Source organism: Bubalus kerabau, chromosome 10 (assembly GCF_029407905.1).
Source record: "Bubalus kerabau isolate K-KA32 ecotype Philippines breed swamp buffalo chromosome 10, PCC_UOA_SB_1v2, whole genome shotgun sequence".
Lineage (NCBI taxonomy): Eukaryota > Metazoa > Chordata > Mammalia > Artiodactyla > Bovidae > Bubalus > Bubalus kerabau.
In genome coordinates, this window is record NC_073633.1 from 96277490 (window position 1) to 96300267 (window position 22778).

A 22778-nucleotide genomic window follows, 5' to 3' on the forward strand; every position below is an offset into this window, starting at 1 on the left:
CCAACCTGAACCAATCTCTCTTCCTCTTTGTATAAGGCCACAGTCTTATCAGATCATGTTCCCACCTTTAGAACCTCATTTCAATTTAGTTCCTAAAGATCTTGCCTTTGTATATGGTAACACTAGGTGTTAGGGCTTCAACGTATTAATTTGAGGGGTGGCAGACACAATTAAGTCCACCATAGATACGCATGGTGTTGGGAATTGGTAAAGTGAACATTTTCAAGGCTCTAAGGAGTCCACGAATTCAAAATCAATTCTAGCCTTGTTGATGTGAATGCATGTGCTAGATAGAACAGGAAATAAATCCAAGAGAAAGTAAACCACAGAGCAGAATAGGATTGTAAGAGGAATGGGGATTAGGATTTGAAAGCAGGGTTAAGGTTGTATGAGAGGCCCTAAAAGACAGGAACAGCTAAAGGGAAGCCAAACCAAACTTTGGAGTTGTATTAAATGAATGGCGTGACTGTCAAGAGGCTATGAACTTTTCTAGTGGTTAGGTACCTGGGTTCTAGAGTCAGAATGCCATGGTGTGTATTTTGGTGCTGTGATTTTGGATAATTACTTAGTGTACCTAAGGCTCAGCTTTCATTCCTATAAAAGGAAATTATAATATTACCTACTGTATAGGTTTGTCAGGAAAGATTAAATAAAATAACCCATGGAAAAATGCTTCGCCTATACCTGACACATCATAAACCTTAATAGAAGTTGATCATTATTATAATTTGGCCTTGTTACCTGACTCAGGCAGGATCAAAGTTAGTTGCTACTTGCATGGCCAACCAGTACCAGAAATTGCATAAATATTTAGGATGGCTAACCAGTACCAGAAATTGCATAAATATTTAGGACAGGCAATCACTCTATTTCCTGAATTCTTTCCTTTGCTAAGAAAATATAAAATTCAATTGCCTGGTCATCGGCAAAGCTTTCCCTTTACTACCACTAAAGTTCTCTGCTTAAAAGATCCAGCTTGGATTACACCCAGAGAGGCTCACATCCTAAGATTTTCACTCCTCTCCTGGGTTTCTGGTCCTTGGGTTTCCTGTGACAGCTGGTCAGTTAAACACAGCAAGAGGCCTTCAGAGAAACCTTCACCCCTTTAGTGATATGCATTATTTTGTATTTTTAATATTTTATTTTGGTAGGAACGCTTAACATGAGATTTACTCTCTTTAAATTATTAGTCAACAAGCATAAGATTTCGGTTAAGATGAATATGTTCTAGAGATCTGTTCTACAACATTGTACCTACAGTCAACAATACTGTGTGTCCACTTAAAAGCTCATGATCATTCTGAAATTCTAAATTTGTTCAGTTAATCACCTTGAACTGAATTTGAATCTTTCTATACATGCACATAAAGCATAAGATCAAAAATTAGAGTAAAATTAATTTTTTTGAATAAAGAAATTTGAACCTTTTTCCTAACTTTAAGCCAGTAGATCAATTTATTAATTGCATTCCAATGGATCAATGAATAGCGGTAAACGTAGTAACTAACTGGACCTGGTTCATCAGCAAAATGAAAACCTAGATCTTCATCTCCAATGCAGAGAGGACCACAGTCCCTCCTTTCATGCCATGGATCTCTGTGTATTTTGGTTTTGTTTTTAATTTGATTTTTTACTCTGAACGTTTCCAAATATTTTCAAAAATAAAGTGAATAGTATAACAGCCCCCATTTATTCATTATCTGATTTGAAGAATTACTAATATTTTGCTATTCTTGTTTTATCTATGCCCACATCTTCATGAAAGAATATCTTTTAATACCACACAATGTTAAGAAGCACAAAAGAAGCTTTAAAAGAATATTTATTGCTGGATCTCTTGACCTGAGTCTTTTTCTTGTTCAATGTGTTTCAGAGTAACTAAACCTAACATTCTTTCCAATGGACAAATTAATGGCATGATTCCAGTTCTTTATTCAATGACAACATGAAAGACAAGATTAACTTAAGTAGACTCTTCACCATTTAATGAGATTGCTTGAAAACTGAAAGGATTTTTTCAGCTTGTATGTATTGTATTTCAATTCAACTGTGCTCAATCACTTTTTGAAATGAATAAAACAGTCTATAGATTATATACAGCTGCTTAATCTTTTGTAAAATGTGACATATTGGAATAGAATCCATGTTCTCTTTCAAGGGAATGAGTAAAGGAGAATACTACTCATTTGCACCTGTGGAAGCTAAGAAATTCTGTTTTACCTCTAGAAATGTGATCACAAAGCTACTAGCATTTTTCCCTAGGGTTATACTCGTGTATTTGCAATAGCTATAGCTACACTGATTTTGCATGAGTCTACATAGAAGAGATAGTTCATTAAGTATATTCTCAAGTTACAATGTTATCACTGTTCCACTGTTGAAAATTGTGATTTTTCTCTTCTCTGCTCTCACTCACCTGCAAGTTTTGGCCTAGAATTTTCATCATAAAACTATTACGAGAGAAAGAGAAAGTTATTCATAGACCATTTAATAGTATCTTCTTTTCCATCACCAATTCAAAATAAGTGTTAGGAAACATGGCTAGAACCACCATAAACTGTTGCTTCTTGGTTTCATGAAGTACAGTAGGTTTCAACCGTAAATAGTAGGTTTCAACAAGTAAACCATTTTCCTGTTTTTACTCTGTACTTAGCAGTTTGCCCATTTTATTTGTTTATTTATTTTTAATTTTAATTTTTTGTGAGGGTCAGGGGAATCTAGCAGACAATACATAAGTGTTCTTTTTAAAACAAACAAAAAAGGTGGTTTAGGTTTGCAAGGAAAGACAATTAGGCAGGGTGAGGAGTGGAGTACAAGGTAGCTTCAATTAAGGGTGTCATTAAAACTTAAAAAACTAACAATTATTTAGTATTGTGGTGTACTTTTTGATGTTAATGCATCACCTAGGATAATGTGCTTATGTGCATGCATCGGGGTTGTTTGGAGTTTTTTTGTTTGTTTGTTTTTTTCTCTTTTTTTAATGCAAAAAGCTTTATTGTTTCCATTTGGCCCAAGGCTGAGGAGAAGGCTCTAGAGTGATTAAAAAGCTGCCAAGGACTGCAGAGAGGAGCTTCGGGGAGAAGCTTTGACACCACAGGGGCTCCTCAAAGGCCACTGGGCTTCTGCCTCTACTTGTGCTTGTTGTTTAGTCACTAAGCCGTGTCTGACTCTTTTGCAAGCCCATAGATCATAGCCTGCCTGGGCCATCTGACCATGGCATTCTCCAGGCAAGAAGACTAGAGTGGTTGTCATTTCCTTCTCCAGGGGATCTTCTCCACCCAGAAATCGAACCCTTATCTCTTGCACTGCAGGCTGATTCTTGACCACTGAGCCACCTGGGAAGCCCAGTTGTGTTTGAGGTTGAGCCTTTCGAAGAGGTACCCGCCCAACCCCACCTGGTCAGGTTTTCAGGTGGTCACCATCTCCTTGATGAATTTCAGCTGCTCCTCCTGGGGGCGGCTCTCCCGGAAGCCATGGAGGTGCATCTCCGCACACAGAACCCCGGCCGGCAATGCAGGCCCACACGGCCCTGGTTCAGGTTTTTCTCCGTGAAAATGAAGGCTTTCCCAGCATCCTGGGTTTTATCCTGCTCATGTTGAGACAACCTTCTGCTTGTCCTGGAAGAGAGTGAGGTCACCTCGCTGGTTTTGCACTTTTCAAGAAATGCTCTTGGAGCCCTCGTGCTTCTCCTCGGCCAGTTAGCTGAAAAAGTGGCCTACATGCTCGTGAACCATCGAAGTGGAAATAGAAGCGTGGAGAGAGGTAGGTGTGAGATGCTGCCGATGCGTGTTGACTAGGGGATGGGCAGCACGCTGTGCAGCTCTGTTGTGATGTCCAATTTGAAATGGGAAAACTAGAATAGTCATTTAGTAGAAACCAAACAAGGAGGGAAATGTGGGCAAGAGGAGAGCAGAAGCAGAAGAGATGCTTCTAAATCCCTGCAGTTTGTAATTGCTCAGAAGATAGGTCCAAATTTGAGCCTCTCAAATAATTTTCTCCATCCTCTCTTTCCCTGTCCCCCAACCACCCCACCTTTCCATTCCAGAAATAGTGTCGGATGTTAATAAACACACACGCACACTTTTCCATAGTGGCTGCACCAATTTCCATTCCTACCAACACAAAGGTTCCCATTTTTTCACATTCTCACCAGCACATTCTCCACATTCTCTTATCTTTCTGATAATTGCCATTCTAACAGGTATAAAGTGATATCTCCTGGTGCTTTTGATTTGCATTTCCCTAATAATTAATGATATTGAGTGCCTTTTCAGGTACTTATTTGTATGTCTTCTTTGGGAAAATGTCTATTCATGTTCTTTGCTCATTTTTAATCATATTTGTTTTCTTGTATTGACTTGTAAGAATTAAGAATTGCTTATGTATTTTGGATATTAGCTCCTTAAAAGACATATAGTTTGCAAATATTTTCTCCCATTCAGTAGGCTGGCTTTTCATTTTGTTGATTTTTTTCTTTTGCTGGGAAGAAGTTTTTTAGCTTGAGTAGTTCTTCTTCATTACTTTTGTTTTTGTTGCTTATGCTTGAAGTGTTATAGCCGAAAAACATCCCCGGAACCATTGTCAAAAAAAGAGCTTGGTATTGGGGAGGTTTTTGGCTATGAAATCCATTTGAAGTTAATTTTTTTTGTGGTATAAATTAGGGGTCCAAATCCATTGTCTTGCATTCGAATATCCATTTTTCCTCAAACCATTTGTTGAAGAGACTGTCCTTTCTCCACTGTGTATTCTTAACTCCTTTGTCAAATACTAGTTGAAGGTATACATATGGGTTTATTTCTGAGCTCTCAATTCTGTCCTATTGGTATATGGGTCTGTTTTTATGCCAGTGCCATACTGTATTGATTATTATAATTTTGTATTCCATAACCTTATATTGCAATGTAATATAGTTTGAAGTATGATGCCTCCAGTTTTTTTCATTTTTGTTTTTGTTTTACAAGATTGCTTTATTCAAGGTCTTTGTAGTTCCATATGAATTTTAGGATCGTTTTCTCTATTTTCATGAAAAATAACATAGGAATGTTGATAGGGATTATATTGAATCTATACATGGCTTTTGGTAGTAAAGACGTTTTAACAAAATTAAACTGTCCGATTCATGAACATGGGATAACTTTCCATTTATCTGTGTCTTTTTAAATTTATTTCATCAATATCTTCTGATTTTCAGTGTAAAGGTCTTTCCCTATCTTGGTTAAATGTATTTTTAAGTATATTATTGTTTTGGATGCTATTAAAAATGGGATTATTTTATGTATTTCTTTTACAGATAGTTTATTTGTAATGTGTAGAAAGAGAACTGACTTTTGCATGTTGATTTTATATCCTGAAACATTAAGAATTGGAAGGTTCTTAGCCATCATTTCTTTAATTAAGTTGCCTGCCCCTTTCTCTGCCTCTCTATTCTCTTTCTGAGACTCTAGTAGTGTGTAGATTTTTCTTTCAATGGTAATAATATCTTATAATTCACACAAGATTTCATTCTTTTTTTTTTTTCCTGTTATGAATAAATAGCTTCACCTAACCTGTCTTCAGGCTCAGACATTCTTTCTTCTGCTTGGCCAAGTTTAATTCTTCAGTCACTGTACCTAGGATTTCATTTTCTTTTAATTTTTATGCTTCCTGTTTCTCTGTTGAACTCTCATTTTGTTCATGCAGTGCTTTCCTAATTTTATCTCATTGTCTGTCTGTGTTTTAATTTACTGAATTACTTTAGGAGGATTATTCTAAATTATTTGTCAGACAGGTCATAGATCTCCATTACTTTAGGGTCTGTTAAGTGCAAGTCATTCAGTCATGTCTGACTCTTTGCAACCCAATGGACTATATAGTCCACGGAATTTTCCAGGCCAGAAGACTGGAGTGGGTAGCCTTTCCCTTCTCCAGGGTATCTTCCCAACCCAGGAATCGAATGGGGGTCTCCTGCATTGCAGGCAGATTCTCTACCAACTGAGCTATCAGGGAAGCCCTTAGGGTCTATTATTAGAGCTCTATTAGTTTCCTTGGTGATATCATGTGTACCTGATTCTTCATGATCATCTTTACTTGCATTACTATTTGCATATTTAAAGAAGTTCTCCCTTCTTCCTTCCAACCTGATTCAGCCAGTGGTGGAATTGCTGACTTGTTCCCTACCCTGGTGGGACACAGGATATACTTTAGAGCTGCTAGATTTCCCTGGCCAGGCTTCCTGGTTGGAAAGGGCTGGAGCATATCTTTAGCAGTTTGGCAGGGCCAAAGACTTGCTTTCTGTCTAAGTTCAGCCTGTAGAGGTGCTGTGATGTTGCCTGGAATCTCTGGCCAGACTTCCCAGTTTGCCAGGGCTAAAGGCTATGCTTAATAGTTGGCCTGGGCCATTGTCTTGCTTTCTTGTCCATGTGGGTCTCTAGACTGTGCTTTCTGAATAAAACAAGCTGTCAACTGTGGATCCAAACAAGGCTGATCTGGCCTTTCTGGCCAGATGGGGCCACCAGTTTAGTTCTGCAGAAGAGCAGACACACCAGTTGGAATTTGCAGTTGGGCACTACAGCAGCGGGAATGTGGTCTTCCAAGATCCATAAGCACATTACTGTGAGACCCATCCCGTTTCTTCTCTACCTGATTTCCCACTGATAAATGTAAGGCAGTATATAAGTGTGTCTCCCTGAAAGCACCCCAGAATGCTGGAGAAGCTGCATGTCTACCTTGAGCTCTTCTCTTCCCGGTGGACGAACTGTATATCCAGAGGGATCCCCTTCAGGGTGGTGCTGCACCAACCTGGGGGAAGGGTCTTGCAATCAGAGTGAAACCACTTCTTTTACCTTCTAACATGTTTTTTCTTTTCCTCTCTCTCTCTCTCTTTTTTTTTTTTGGGGGGGTCCAATGGAGTGTTTTAACCTCACCCCTGGGTTTTGAGATCTTCACAAAGGTGTTTTATTTATGAATAGTTGCTAGCTGCTCTTTCTGTGAGGGTGGATTAAGTTGAGAATCACCTCTTTTGCCTCTTACTAACATCACTCTGGGCACTAGCTTTTATAATTAGACAGGTTGATGTTATGTTGCAATAGCTGGCAAGTGTGTGTTATGAGGAATACTGGGTATAGGGAAGTTGGTGGGCTATTGAGGGAAAAAAGGAGAAACAAGAAGTTGAATCACTCTTCAGTCATAGTTAACATTGAAAAATAATTCTTGTCTTTTTAAATTCAAGGATTTTATAGGTCAGCATTGACTTGTGACTTTGATATTTCCATCACATAAGTCTACTGAGATGAGACTGTTGACTTACTGAAGTCAACTTTGTTAACCTCTGAAAATGAGATTCCAGAAAGTCCTACCCTTACCAAAAAGCCCTCTGCATGTACACAAACAAGGGAAATTTTCCACAGCTCAAGTCAGTCAAACATGCTCAGATGAAAGAGTGGATTTAAGGGCCTCAGTTAACAAGGCCTCCAGTTCCCAGGCCAGTGGGCATTCGGGTGTTGGCTTTGGCAGGCGGGTGCTGGGTGACACATAGAAGGAGCCTTAAGAGGCTGTTTCCCCTTACACCACTTCAAAGAAGTTTGGATTTTCAATTTATTTTTTAAAAGCAGATACACAGTAAACATTGGAATGTGAGTTTTATGCTAAATACATTTTGGTTTCAAAACAGTTATCTCTTGCTGCCAGAATAGCCCTAAGGATTAAGATGGTTTACTGGGATCAAATGCCTAGGAGATTTATTATAGTGCAGGCTGTTTACTTATTCCCATTAAAATGCCAATTATGCTTATTTCTTTGCCTCTCTCTCTCCCACCTCCTGTCTTCCCTCCTCTATAGCCCATATTCTATTATTTTACTCTCCTGCTTTAAAATGAATCTACTTGGATTTTAATCCTTTATTAAAATTGAGGCCTTGAAAACTTTTATCTGGGCCAGGGAGTGGCAATGGTGTATTAGGTGGCTCTCTAAAGTCTTGAGAACACTGAGTCCCTGGTTAGCTACCCAGAGCAATAAAAAAAAAAAAAAAAACCTGTATTTTCAGGGACTCTCTCTGATGACTGGAGATAAGGGTGTACATTTGGAATAATATGTTGTGAAGGATAACAAACACCCCAGCTATAATCATCTACAGTTTAAAAACATGTAAGGGCAAAAATAATTTGCTGTTAGGTATTTGCTTTACTTGGATAAAAAGGAAAATTACTTATTTTATAACCAAATTCTGTGTAGAACATTCAATAAGACAAGTGAGTTTATATACAATATATCAGCTCTCAAGAATAGACATGAGACATCAGAAACCATTATGATTTAAATAAGAAAGCTACAGCCCAGGAAATAATTCTAGAGGGCCTGATAATGCATCCACATTTACAAGAAAGCAATTAGTGAGTCCAATAGGCTCTGTTTGATGTATCTTGGCAAATGTTTGCTATACCCTGATAAAACATCTTGAATACTCAGTGACTGTTACAGTGCCTGGCATGAAGGAGATCTGCAGTGAGCTTTCGTGGAAGGAACAGATGAATATAGCTGACCTGCTACTCATGACATGTGCAAATGCATTGCTATCATTTTGTATTTTTTTTTTTTCTGGTATTATGCTTGGAAAGATCTAGACCAGCTGGTGTCAAATTCAGTATGTATGAGAATCACCTGGAGGGCTCTTTACAACACAGATTGCAGAGCCCCAGAAGAATCAGACTTTCTGATTCAAGAGGTCTAGGATACGCCTGAGAAGTTGTATTTCTGACGTGCAAACGTGATGGTGTGCTGTTGGTGCGTTTGAGAGCCACGTAGCCCATTAAGTAATGAAAGAGCATGTATACACTTAAGGGCAAAGAAGCACTCAACTCTGCTAATTTAAAAAAGTGTGACTTGCATCTAATGGGCAGACAGAACAGCTACTGTCTACTGCTAAGATTTCCATTATAGATGCAGAGAAAAAGGTGCATGCTTATTTTCTGTCTGTCTGATTGACGCAGCCAAGATGCAACAGGAGGACATAAAAGAAAAACATGATGCAATAGTGAAAAATATGAAGAGAATTTTTACATCACAGAAATAACCTCATAAGCAGTAAAGACCCATTTTATTCCAAAGAATCTAAAATTTGGCTTTTCCTGAGAAGGGTTGGAATGTCATTTCTCTACACTCTCTCTTCTCTCTTCCTTTTTGAGCCTAGTTTTTTAAGCTTAAAGTTAAAAACTAAGTAAATTAAAAGACCCAAAAAAAGCATGACTTGAAGTCTTTAGTTGCCTGATAGCTCAGGTACCTTTTAACTTGAAAATTCTTAGAGTTTCTGGTAAATTATTTGAATCCCTAGTGATACGACAGAGAAGGAAACTGATCTATGATAAGCAAAAGATAACATAAAAAATAAAATGAATACTGCACATTGAGGCTTTGTCAGACTATCTACTGAATTTTGCATGTATTATCTCATTCATTCCTGATAACAATCCTTTGAGATCAGCACCGTTTCTCTCCCTGTGTCACATACGAGAAAAATGAGGTTAAGAGAATTTAAGTGAATTTACCCAAGGTCACACTTCCAGTAGGTTTGGGGATCAAAACTTAATTCTTTCCTAATACCTAAGAATTTAAAATATGTAAGTCAAGTTCCAAACAGGCATGATAGAAGAACCAGCACTAACAGCAATATGAAAAGTGCCAACTGTTATCATAGCAAGTAGAGTATTGATACTAAAAAGCACTATGATAAGGTATTACTATCCTAGTTTTGTGTTTGAGAAAACTCAAGAAGGTAAACAATCTTCCTGAGGTTGTATAGCTTGGCAAGATATGAACTAAAGACAAATAATTCTAAGGCATACCCTGTTTATATACCACCACCAAACCCTAATGTCAAGCAGTACCCTTCCTAGACTCTTGAATGGCAATCCACATATTAAATGCAGACTATTGCATTAATGTGGCTAGAAGGTTCCACACACAAAAAATTCACTGATTCTGCATTGGCAGCAGAAGAATGCTGTGATAAACCATGCATGTGTCCTCAGTCACTCAGTCATGTCCAACTGTTTGCAGCCCCATAGACTGTAGCCCATCAGACTCCTCTGTCCATGGAATTTTCCAGACAAGAATATTGGAGTGGGTTGACATTTCCTACTCCAGGGAATCTTCCCGACCCAGGGATTGAACACGTGTCTTTTGTGTCTCTTGCATTGGCAAGCGGATTCTTTACCACTGTGCCACCACCTTATACATATTGTCAAATTTTATGTCCATATCCAAAAGTTTACTGGGTGCAAGGGTATATTAATTTAGATTCTTATTTGTATCAGAGCAGTACAGAATCCTATTATCTGTATTATCAGAGCTAATAGGATAGTAGCTTTATAACAAATATCATCCCCTGCTCTCATTTTCCTCCCCTCTACCCTCATCCTGCTTGCCAAAGGCAGCCAGTTCTATGCTTTGCTATTCCATCTGGTATTTACCTCCATATTTCTATAGCATGTAGCTAGCTATCTTTCGATTCACTAATTTAAAACATCATTCACTGACTTCCTAATGTAGAACATTAGAATTTTTCTAATATACACCCGCTTACTCTACTTCATTCTTTCAAACTAGTTATACATTTTTATTGTTATTTGTTCCTTTCTTGATTACGATTATATAAAAACAGTTCTCTGTTGAGTAGTGTATTACAATTACTTTTGTTTTCCTATATAAACTTTTCATACAATGTCTGTCTTCTTCCAGAATTGATCTTCTGTTTTTTTTTTTCCCATTTACTTGGATTCATTTGGACAAACCTTCATATGGCCAAACCTTCTTAGTTCCATTAATGGCTTTGGAAAATGATTACCAGGATAAGACTTTACATCACCAAATCTGTCCAATCATCTAGCCATTGCCTTTTGTCACTCATGGAGCTATCCCTCCTAGAGTTCTCCATGTTGTTACTCCAACATGAACTGGTAGTTCTTTCAGTCACCTCCGTCATGGTTATCATCCTTTGTCATCAACTTGCTATTTTCTCACTCTCGCCTATGGTAGATTTCCTGTTTCCTGGATTCTATCTCTTTCTTCTCCTAATTGTATTCCCTTGTTAAATAAGGCACATTCTCTAGGAAATTCCTGCGAAAAGATGCATGGTGTATAAATTTTGAGATTTTGCATCTTTGGAAATTTCTTTATTCAAAGTATTAATAGTTCTGTTTCAGTACCAGAACTATAGGGGGAACTCTTTTTCCCTAAGAATTTTATTCCCCCGTGGTTTTCTGTGTGATTATGTTGCTATTGAGTAGACCAGTGCCATTTTGGTTCTGTGTCCTCTGTGCGTGACCTTGTTTTTTCAGAATCTTCTCTTTATTCTTGGTATTTGAAATGCCATGATGACATGCTTTCGTGTCTGCTACAGGGTCATCTATTTATGAACCTGACAATTTTGTCAGAGAAAGGAATAAAGATTGTATTCTCTAGAATTTATCAAAAGAAATCCTTTCTCCCTGTTTTGACCTGCATTCCTATAATGCACATGCTCATGGGAGATAGAAAGAGATGCTACCTGTCCAAATAGTCTGAAAGGGAAAGTGATAATTTATTTGATGTGTCCAGCTCTTTGAGACCCCATGGCCTGTAGCTGGCCAGGCTCCTCTGTCCATGGAATTCTCCAGGCAAGAAAGCTGGTAGCCATTCCTTTCTCCAGAGGATCTTCCCCACCCAGGGATCAAACCTGGGTCTCCTGCAAATGGTTTACCTGTATTTAAGAAGAAGCTAGTGCACAAAGACAACTTGAGTAAATATGATGTGATTTTTCTTTGTAAGGCATAATTTCTCCTACTCAGAGTCCTTATAATTTACTATGGAATATGTAAGCTGAAACTCCAATACTTTGGCCACCTCATGTGAAGAGTTGACTCATTGGAAAAGACTCTGATGCTGGGAGGGATCGGGGGCAGGAGGAGAAGGGGACAACAGAGGATGAGATGGCTGGATGGCAACACCGATTCGATGGACATGAATTTGAGTAAACTCCGGGAATTGGTGATGGACAGGAAGGCCTGGCATGCTGTGATTCATGGGGTCGCAAAGTGTTGGACACGACTGAGCAACTGAACTGAACTGATGTGATTAGATCCTAAACTGTAATAGAAGAGAGAATTCATTTTGACCTAATAGGAAAAGTCTGACAGTACTTCATGGGAAGATGAGGTAGTTTCATATAGGGAGGTGGGAAATATGCTAAGAATGAGGAGGTGTTTGGTGAGTCAAGCTGGATTCAAGATTGCCTAGAGAAATATCAATAACCTCAGATATGCAGATGACACCATCCTTATGGCAGAAAGTGAAGAGGAACTAAAAAGCCTCTTGATGAAAGTGAGAGAGGAGAGTGAAAAAGTTGGCTTAAAGCTCAACATTCAGAAAATGAAGATCATGGCATCCGGTCCCATCACTTCATGGAAAATAGATGGGGAAACAGTGGAAACAGTGTCAGACTTTATTTTTTTGGGCTCCAAAATCACTGCAGATGGTGCCTGCAGCCATGAAATTAAAAGACGCTTACTCCTTGGAAGGAAAGTTATGTCCAACCTAGATAGCATATTCAAAAGCAGAGACGTTACTTTGCCAACAAAGGTCCGTCTAGTCAAGGCTATGGTTTTTCCTGTGGTCATGTTTGGAGGTGAGAGTTGGACTGTGAAGAAGGCTGAGCACTGAAGAATTGATGCTTTTGAACTGTGATGTTGGAGAAGACTCATGAGAGTCCCTTGGACTGCAAGCAGATCCAACCAGTCCATTGTGAAGGAGATCAGCCCTGGGATTTCTTTGGAAGGAATGATGCTAAAGCTGAAACTCCAGTACTTTGGCCACCTCATGTGAAGAGTTGACTCATTGGAAAAGACTCTGATGCTGGGAGGGATTGGGGGCAGAAGGAGAAGGGTATGACAGAGGATGAGATGGCTGGATGGCATCACTGACTCGATGGACATGAGTCTGAGTGAACTCTGGGAGTTGGTGATGGACAGGGAGGCCTGGTGTGCTGCGATTCATGGGGTCACAAAGAGTTGGACACGACTGCGCGACTGAACTGAACTGAACTTGGTGAGTCAGAAATGTGAGGAGTGTAATAAAAGTAGCGAAGGAGATCAGCATTTAAGGGGCTTTGACCCCGTGTCCAAGGTCAGGGGCAGCGGCCGGGAGGAGCTACCCCACACCCCCACGCCGGAGGCCAGGGACAGTGGTCGGAAAGAGAAACCCCAGGCCCGAGGCCAGGGGCCCCAGCCGGGAGGACCAACCCCACGTCCAAGGAGCCATGGCTGCATGGGCGCAGAAGGGCCTAGAGGAGCTATCCCACGTTGAAGGTCAGGAAGGGTGGAGGTGAGAAGATACCCCTCGTCCAAGGTAAGGAGCAGTGGCTGTGCTTTGCTGGAGCAGCCGTGAAGAGATACCCCATGATCAAGGTAAGAGAAACCCAAGTAAGATGGTAGGAGTTGCAAGAGGGCATCAGAGGGCAGACACACTGAAACCATACTCACAGAAAACTAGTCAATCTAATCACACTAGGATCACAGCATTGTCTAACTCAATGAAACTAAGCCATGCCCATGGGGCAACCCAAGATGGGTGGGTCATGGTGGAGAGATCTGACAGAATGTGGTCCACTGGAGAAGGGAATGGCAAACCACTTCAGTATTCTTGCCCTGAGAACCCCATGAACAGTATGAAAAGGCAAAATGATAGGATACTGAAAGAGGAACTCCCCAGGTCAGTAGATGCCCAATATGCTTCTGGAGATCAGTGGAGAAATAACTCCAGAAAGAATGAAGGGATGGAGCCAAGGCAAAAACAATACTCAGTTGTGGATGTGACTGGTGATAGAAGCAGGGTCCAATGTGGTAAAGAGCAATACTGCATAGGAACCTGGAATGTCAGGTCCATGAATCAAGGCAAATTGGAAGTGGTCAAACAGGAGACAGCAAGAGTGAATGTCGACATTCTAGGAATCAGCAAACTAAAATGGACTGGAATGGGTGAATTTAACTCAGATGACCATTATATCTACTACTGTGGGCAGGAATCCCTCAGAAGAAATGGAGTAGCCATCATGGTCAACAAAGGAGTCCGAAATGCAGTACTTGGATGCAATCTAAAAAACGACAGAATGATCTCTGTTGGTTTCCAAGGCAAACCATTCAATATCACAGTAATCCAAGTCTATGCCCCAACCAGTAATGCTGAAGAAGCTGAAGGTGAATGGGTCTATGAAGATCTATAAGACCTTTTAGAACTAACACCCAAAAAAAGATGTCCTTTTCATTATAGGGGGCTGGAATGAAAAAGTAGGAAGTCAAGAAACACCTGGAGTAACAGGCAAATTTGGCCTTGGAATACAAAATGAAGCAGGGCAAAGACTAATAGAGTTTTGCCAAGAAAATGCACTGGTCATAACAAACACCCTCTTCCAACAACACAAGAGAAGACTCTACACTTGGACATCACCAGATGGTCAACACCAAAATCAGATTGATTATATTCTTTGCAGCCAAAGATGGAGAAGTTCTATACAGTCAACAAAAACAAGACCAGGAGCTGACTGTGGCTCAGATCATGAGCTCTTTATTGCCAAATTCAGACTTAAATTGAAAAAAGTAGGGAAAACCACTAGACCATTCAGGTATGACCTAAATCAAATCCCTTATGATTATATGGTGGAAGTGAGAAATAGATTTAAGGGCCTAGATCTGATAGATAGAGTGCCTGATGAACTATGGAAAGAGGTCATGACATTGTAAAGGAGACAGGGATCAAGACCATCCCCAGGGAAAAGAAATGCAAAAAAGCAAAATGGCTGTCTGGGGAGGCCTTACAAATAGCTGTGAAAAGAAAAGAAGCGAAAAGCAAAGGAGAAAAGGAAAGATATAAGCATCTGAATGCAGAGTTCCAAAGAATAGCAAGAAGAGATAAGAAAGCATTCCTCTGCAATCAATGCAAAGAAATAGAGGAAAACAACAGAATGGGAAAGACTAGAAATCTCTTCAAGAAAATTAGAGATACCAAGGGAACATTTCATGCAAAGATGGGCTCGATAAAGGACAGAAATGGTATGGACCTAACAGAAGCAGAAGATATTAGGAAGACGTGGCAAGAATACAGAGAAGAACTGTACAAAAAAGATCTTCACGAACCAGATAATCACAATGGTGTGATCACTGACCTAGAGCCAGACATCCTGGAATGTAAAGTTAAGTGGGCCTTAGAAAGCATCATTATGAACAAAGCTAGTGGAGGTGATGGAATTCCAGTTGAGCTATTTCAAGTCCTGAAAGATGATGCTGTGAAAGTGCTGCACTCAATATGCCAGCAAATCTGGAAAACTCAGCGGTGGCCACAGGACTGGAAAAGTTCAGTTTTCATTCCAATCCCAAAGAAAGGCAATGCCAAAGAATGCTCAAACTACCACACAATTGCACTCATCTCACACTCTAGTAAAGTAATGCTCAAAATTCTCCAAGCCAGGCTTCCGCGATACGTGAACTGTGAACTTCCAGATGTTCAAGCTGGTTTTAGAAAAGTCAGAGGAACCAGAGATCAAATTGCCAACATCTGCTGAATCATGGAAAAAGCAAGAGAGTTCCAGAAAAACATATATTTTTGCTTTATTGACTATGCCAAAGCCTTTGACTGTGTGGATCACAATAAACCGTGGAAAATTCTGAAAGAGATGGGAATACCAGACCACCTGACCTGCCTCTTGAGAAATCTGTATGCAGGTCAGGAAGCAACAGTTAGAACTGGACATGGAACAGCAGACTGGTTCCAAATAGGAAAAGGAGTATGTCAAGGCTGTATATTGTCACCCTGCTTATTTAATTTCTATGCAGAGTACATCATGAGAAACACTGGACTGGAAGAAACACAAGCTGGAATCAAGATTGCTGGGAGAAATATCAATAACCTCAGATATGCAGATAACACCTCCTTTATGGCAGAAAGTGAAGAGGAACTAAAAAGCCTTTTGATGAAAGTGAAAGTGGAGAGTGAAAAAGTTGGCTTAAAGCTCAACATTCAGAAAACGAAGATCATGGCATATGGTCCCATCACTTCATGGAAAATAGATGGGGAAACAGTGTAAGACTTTACTTTTTGGGGGCTCCAAAAATCACTGCAGATGGTGACTGCAGCCATGAAATTAAAAGACGCTTACTCCTTGGAAGGAAAGTTATGTCCAACCTAGATAGCATATTCAAAAGCAGAGACATTACTTTGCCAACAAAGGTTCGTCTAGTCAAGGCTATGGTTTTTCCTGTGGTCATGTATGGAGGTGAGAGTTGGACTGTGAAGAAGGCTGAGCACCGAAGAATTGATGCTTTTGAACTGTGGTGTTGGAGAAGACTCGTGAGAGTCCCTTGGACTGCAAGCAGATCCAACCAGTCCATTGTGAAGGAGATCAGCCCTGGGATTTCTTTGGAAGGAATGATGCTAAAGCTGAAACTCCAGTACTTTGTCCACCTCATGCGAAGAGTTGACTCATTGGAAAAGACTCTGATGCTGGGAGGGATTGGGGGCAGAAGGAGAAGGGGACGACAGAGGATGAGATGGCTGGATGGCATCACTGACTCGATGGATGTGAGTCTGAGTGAACTCTGGGAGTTGGTGATGGACAGGGAGGCCTGGTGTGCTGCAATTCATGGGGTCACAAAGAGTTGGACACGACTGAGCGACTGAACTGGACTGAACTGAACTGAGGCGTAAATGGTTAGTAGCAATAGGAGAAGTATAAGATGCATTCACTTATAGGCAACAATATGTAAAAGGCATAAAGATGGGGAAATTGAAAGACACATCTGAGACCAACACATTGGCTGGATCCTAGTTGATACATGGAGAAATGGGACATACATAAGTGAAAATTTGGGATCAAAGCATGTCAAGCCTTGGATGCAAAATCATTTGGTGAGCTGTGCTTATTTGCTCAGTTGTGTCCAACTTTGTGATCTCATGGACCACAGCCTGTCAGGCTCCTCTGTCCATGGAATTTATTTCATTCACTTCCTCCCATTTATTAATTCATATTCACTGATGAACTACTGTGAACCAGCCCTTGTGCTGGGCTCTAGAGAGAGATCTGAAAGAGACATGGTTCCGGCTCATAGGCAATTAACGACCACATGTGAAGGCAACTAACCTTATCCTGGTGTTTGTACCTAAGGTGTGCAAATGAAGTGTGAATGAAATGTATCAGGATGACAGAGAATGGAGCATCTAGATTGCCTGGCGTGTACTGAAAAGGCCAAAAAGAGACAGTGGCATCAAGAAGGAATCAAATGAACTGTACGAATTACTGAAGGTATGGACAGAGCTTTCCAGACAAGAAAAGTATACAGTCAAAGGCACAGAGATGAGAGAGAACATGGCACATGTATTCATTTATTCACTCATAGTACAGCTTTTTATTGAGCACTTACTGTGTACCAGCCACAGTATTAGCCGCTCTGGGGGAACTACTGATCTTTCAATACAGAGCATGATGTCCCTTCAGATTTAGCTTCATGAGAACAAGAATTATGTCTGTCTTATTTGTTGTTGTGTGCAATATTTAATATTTGTTAAATACATGTAGAAGCATGGTAATGGATATCCATAGAAAAGAGGATAAATACAAGATGATCAACAAGTTCATGGGAGAGCTGTATCAAGAATTATTGATATATTATGTTTAATCAAAACTGGGGATGTGGACAAAATTGTTCAAACTTCACTGGAGGTATATATAAAAGAGTAGAGGGTAGGGACTTCCCTGGTGGCTCAATGGTTAAGACTCCACACTTCCAATGCAGGGGGTGGAGGTTCAATCCCTGGCCAGGAACTAAGATCCTGCAGGTCACACAGTGTGGCCAAAACACAGAATAAAATAAAAGTGAAAATGATTTTAAAATTTTAATAAAAGTGTAGCGAGTAAATAATGGAATACATGGAAATTCTAACCTTTCTGCAGAGAAGAAGCAGCACTCATTAAAAAAGAACACTCATTTAAATTTAAATTTCAGAAATTCAAAACATTTTTAAAGAGTAGGTGTTTACCATACCAGAGACAAGTTTTATTTATTTGTGATAAATTATAAATTCATGTATAGATGTACCCCATCTATGCTCTGACCGATAACACTGAACCACTTGGATTTGGAGAATTTTAAAAGTTTCTCCTTCTGAAAACCACCATGGTCCTTTCCCGTAGTCCATGCACATCTGATTCTATAAAGTCAACATCAAACCCACCTCTGATATTGGTATTTCCACTTTGCCTTTCTTGAGTCAAAAAATCTTAGCTTTATCCACATTTGAACTCGGTTCATTCCTTCTCCTAGAAACTGATTTTAATGCTCCTTCTTGGTCGAAAATACACTTAGTCTCAACCGCTTGAGGAACACTGCAAAGACAGCCTTACTCATTAGGGCGTTATGACACTAGGAAGGCATGGCTACGTAAAAAACAAGTAAACCACATTAGAACATAACTACCAAGGCTTCCCTGGTGGCTCTGACGGTAAAGCGTCTTCCCGCAAAGCGGGAAACCTGGGTTCAATTCCTGGGTCGGGAAGATCTGGAGAAGGAAATGGCAACCCACTCCAACAGAGAAACCTGGTAGGCTACAGTCCATGGGGTCTCAAAGAGTAGAACATGACTGAGCAACTTCACTTTCACTCCACTTTTCACCCATGCTTTAGGGAAGGGAGGAGCTTCAAAGAGGGAGAAATTTCTTCCATCAAATACAGCACAGCAGTTCAGATAAGATCTGAAAAGTATTGTGAAATTCTAGGCAAAAAGCAAAAGCAAAGTTCTTACCCTCAAGAGACTTGCAGCCTTGTAAGGAAAACCACTCTCAACAGAGACTTACTCAGAGTTCCCTCAACATGCCTGGCTCTTGGTGCATGGTGGATACCCAGTATGCATTTGTAAAATAAATAAGGATAAATGCACACGCCATGCATTCTCTCATTTCTGTTTCTTTGACTTGGGTTTGAAGGTCACTGATAGCCTAGGTAAGGAGAGTTCCCTGTGGTAATTGAGGCAGAACTCCAATATCAGGAATTGAGGACTTACCAAAAGGTGAGGAAGTAAAGACAATAAGCCAAGACAATTTACACTGTTGCGGAAAGATCATATTTTTTAGAGAGAGATGATGGATTTTCCTGATGGAAGCTTCTTGAAAATTAAAATCAGATGGCCCAGTGATTTTGCAATGAGGGAAAATTCTCCATATTTCTTCTACCCGAAAGAATATAAAAGATAAGTAGTCTGTTTGCTGGAACTCAGTAGTCTGAAATTCCTCAAGGATCAGGTTTTAATTATCATTGTATTCCCTGCAGTTCTTAGCTCAGAGCTTAGTGAATACTAGGTGCTCAGTTAAAGTTCATTGGATAAATTAACATATAAAAACACATAAATAATGTGATGGCTAATTCTTCTTATCCAGAGGATAACCAAAGGGAGAGGAGTAAGGAGGAAAATAACAGTAAAAGATGGAAATTAGAGAAAATATATCAATTTGCTACATTTCATACTTAACCCTTTATGAAGATACATAAATTGTTGGTGATAAGTGACTGAATGAATGAGCAAATGAATTAAGCATTAGGCAGAAAAGAAAATATTCAGCATGCCGACAACCATCTGAATTACCGGGCTATTTTAATGATCAAGGGGTCTTTCTGGTGGCGGTATGCTTGTTTAGCAGACGTGTTAGTCGTTCAGTTGTGTCCCACTCTTTGTGACTCCATGGCCTGTGGCCCACCAGGCTCCTCTATCCACGGGATTCTCCAGGCAAGAGTACTGGAGTGGGTTGCCCTTCTTTAGGAGATCTTCCTGACCCAGGGATCAAATCCAAGTCTCCTGCATTGCAGGCAGATTCTTTACCGTCTGAGCTACAGTCTACGTATATTTATCAGCATGTGGCTGATACCCATTTGCGAAGCATTTCGGAGGAAATTTAGCAGAACTGACTCTAAGCCATCTTTGAAGATAAAACCCACAAATACACCCAGAAGGAGAAGAAACAGGTCACTTTTCCTACCTTCCCTTCCCCTCCCCAAAGGAAATTGACTGCCAAAGAGTGTCATCTCTCTAATTTTCATTATTCAGAAAAGAGTGGGGAATCTGGTATCTTCCCCTTGTCACCACTCGACAGATATGATCAGTAACTGCAGCAATTGCTCTGTGGAGGCAGGAACAGATTGCCATGATTCCTTAACTTGGGTGGAAAGCAGGGCATGCATCGTGTCATTTGCCTTGCAGGTTGTTAAAGTGATTGACATTGTGGGTCACATCATTTTATTTTCCCTTTTTGTGGGTAAGAGTGCATAATTCTAGATCTTTTTGTTTGCAGCTTCCAAGAGTGGGGTACTATTACTCACCTAGAATTCTTCTCTGAGCTCCTCCTCCTTAAAAAAATGACACCACAGTCTCCCATGCTACATCACCATTTTTGCTTTGCAGAAGAGAATGTACTGAAATAAGTAGCAAAAGAAGGGGATTCACCTTTTTTTTTCTTTAAGGCAAAATCTGTCATATAGACTATAGCAAGTGATAGAAACTTCTTCTTTACTGTATCTTTTATTCACCATAGCAGCCAACACTCTACCCTGGGACCAGAACACAAGCAGCAAGCATCTAACTCTGTAAAGAATCCAAATCATCTGTGGAGTAGCAAGTATCTTTTTTCCTATACAAAGACCCATTTTATGGTCTAAAGTGCCTCTAAAGTTTTAGGTTGATGTACGTGGCACTAATGGTAAAGAACCTGCCTACCAATGCAGGAGACGTAAGAGATGCAGGTTCAGTCCCTGGGTTGGGAAGATCCCCTGGAGGAGGGCATGGCAACCCACTCCGGTGTTTTGCCTGGAGAACCCCATGGACAGAGGAGACTGGAGAGCTACAGTGCATAGGGGCGCAAAGAGTAGGACACAGCTGAAGCAACTTAGCACATTCAGAAGGTCAGGCTATCCATTCTTAATTGAAATTAACTGTTAATTGGTAACTGGCCCACCTTTGCTTAGCTGAAGCATAGATCTACATTCAGTGGTAATAATATCTAAGTTTGTGGCCCCCTCTTATTGATGTTCACTCTGCACCTTGTGCAGCCTGGGTGGAAAATGGATAAATCTAGACATTTGTATCCGTAACAGGCTACTTTCCCAAAGAGGCGGGATAGCTATTAATCCTACCTGAAATGTTTCCTGTCAGATTAAAATATCCAATTCTAGCTATCCCTGTCGATAGAGAAAGTCTAGGAAATAACTCTTTGCAAAACAGGTTTAGTTATTCTATCCATAGCTTGGCAAGGGCAGAGTAACTGATTATTAAGAGAGAGTCGTCTGGAGTAATGACCAGAGAATCCAAGTTGGGACACCAGATCACTTTATTTTAGGGTGCCAGAGAAAGGGAAATGTAGAACAAAAATAAATGTCTGTAAGGATACTTTAGTAACTGGAAACAGAAAGGACAGCTCTTTGTATCCAGAGTAGTTTCCATCGAACTCTTGGACATTTCCAGGGGATTTTAAAAACAAAACCTACTTGAAGAAAATTATAGCACATAATTTTATTCTCCCTGTATTTGTATACAAATCTATTTTATGTTTTGTTTTTTATTATTCAGTATATACTTTCAGGAAAATGGGATATTATTTTCCCATAAATATTTACCCGTTTCTATTTTCACACGTAATTATTTCCTCCAATATCTAAATCTGGTCACCATGCCGATGAGGGCAAGGGAGGAGGACAGAAGTATTAACAGGAAATTTTGATTTTCTGCGAGTCGAGCGTCATGCATTCTGGCTGTCTTTCAAGTTGAGCAGACGATATCTTACTTGAGATGAGGCAGAAGGCCAAGTACATGCTTACATTCTTTCTCTCATATTGTAGGAATATTGCTTATTTTTAAGGTAGCTTGGGTGTAGAATGCTCCCATAGGAATTTTAGTGCTTTTTACAATTTAAGTTCAACCTACTTTGTGGATTAAAAGTGGATTCCCTAAATGTTTCCGAAGGACAAGGACCACTACTGTTTCTTTGATTTTCACTGTTTCCAGTCTTCCTCCTCTGAAATAGTCTTAATGAGTTCTCATGCTTTCTCCGGGTGAACTTTTCCTCTTACCTCCTGTTTGCCTTCTCCAATCCAACTTCTTTAAAAAATAAATGTGCTGTCAGAAACTATAGCTTTGCATCACTGGGGCCTCATTGCATTCCAGAGGCAATGACTGATTGCTACACTCTAATCCCAATTTGGGGCAACTCATTCTACAGTTTTATGACTTGGCGACAGTATCTCATGAATAACAATGAAAGAATAACCTATCACTGCAGACTCCCTCACAAAGTGGTGATATGTAAATGCAAAGATAATTGCCATTTAAAAATAAAAGCTTTTTTTTTTTTTTTAAACCCCAATCAGTTGACAATAAAAACTAGTCAAAACATATGCATTCTTCTGCTGGCATTTTAAAAAGTTGGCTTCAGTTTTATTCATGCAAATAGGATTTGACCCTAGCATACTATTACTTAGAGAGTTTCATTGATCCATAGAGGAAAATAAAAGTTACAGGATTCCTACTTAAACATGGACCATATGCATTAAATGTAAAAAGATATCTAATAAAGGAGATGGGTACATACACAGTTAGAGATTCAAGGATCAATTGTGCTTTTAATTACTCAGCAAATCAGGAACCTGATCTCAATTATCCAAACCGTGTAGGCAGGTCTTAATTCTTATGGCGAAAATGTTCTGGGTAGTTGGAATAATTAGGAATCACAGATAATCCCTAGCC

The 22778-nt window shown here is 39.8% G+C and overlaps 1 long non-coding RNA gene across 1 annotated transcript in view; it reads left to right on the forward strand.

Moving 5' to 3' along the window:
• The first annotated feature begins 2711 nt into the window (after nt 1-2711).
• LOC129621870 (uncharacterized) overlaps nt 2712-22778 on the forward strand; it is a 30961-nt gene continuing 10894 nt past the window's right edge. The window contains exon 1 of the long non-coding RNA XR_008699773.1: nt 2712-3762. This is a non-coding gene — a long non-coding RNA (uncharacterized LOC129621870). The remainder of the gene's footprint in view (nt 3763-22778) is intronic.